This window comes from Eimeria mitis, genomic scaffold (genome assembly GCF_000499745.2).
Source record: "Eimeria mitis Houghton genomic scaffold, Emh_scaff3276, whole genome shotgun sequence".
Lineage (NCBI taxonomy): Eukaryota > Apicomplexa > Conoidasida > Eucoccidiorida > Eimeriidae > Eimeria > Eimeria mitis.
The window spans coordinates 4,366-4,992 of NW_013571615.1; positions in this window are offsets into that span (position 1 = coordinate 4,366).

Here is a 627-nt window from a genome sequence, read left to right on the forward strand (position 1 = left end):
GTGACGATGATGATGGTGTTGACGATGGCGAGGTAATTCGTTTTATTATTATTTTTTTGTTTATTTATTTTTTTATTTTTTATTTTTTATTGTAAATATATAAAACAGACAAACCAAAAAAACAAAAACAAAAAAGAAAAAATAAAAAAAACAGAAGAAGCAGCAATCCTCGACTTTCTTACAGATGCAGCAGAAACAAATAACGAAAATTTTTTGGATTGTGAAACAGAAAATAACACAGAACCACTACTCATCACATTCGGATAAACCCTAAACCCTAAACCCTAAACCCTAAACCCTAAACCCTAAACCCTAAACCCTAAACCCTCATGGATTCCAATGTTGGAAATTTTTTTCGGTTTTTCAAAAAACCGAAAAACGTAAAAAACATAAAAAACAAAATATTAAAAATTTTATTATTTTTTTTGTTTATTTAATATAATAATATAATTATTTTTTTTCCACACAAAATTAGACGGTAATACAACTCTACATAAATATATAGAAAGTATACATATATAGAGAGTATACATATATAGAGAGTATACATATATATACCTATACATATATATATATATATATATATATATATATATATATATATATATATATATATATATATATATA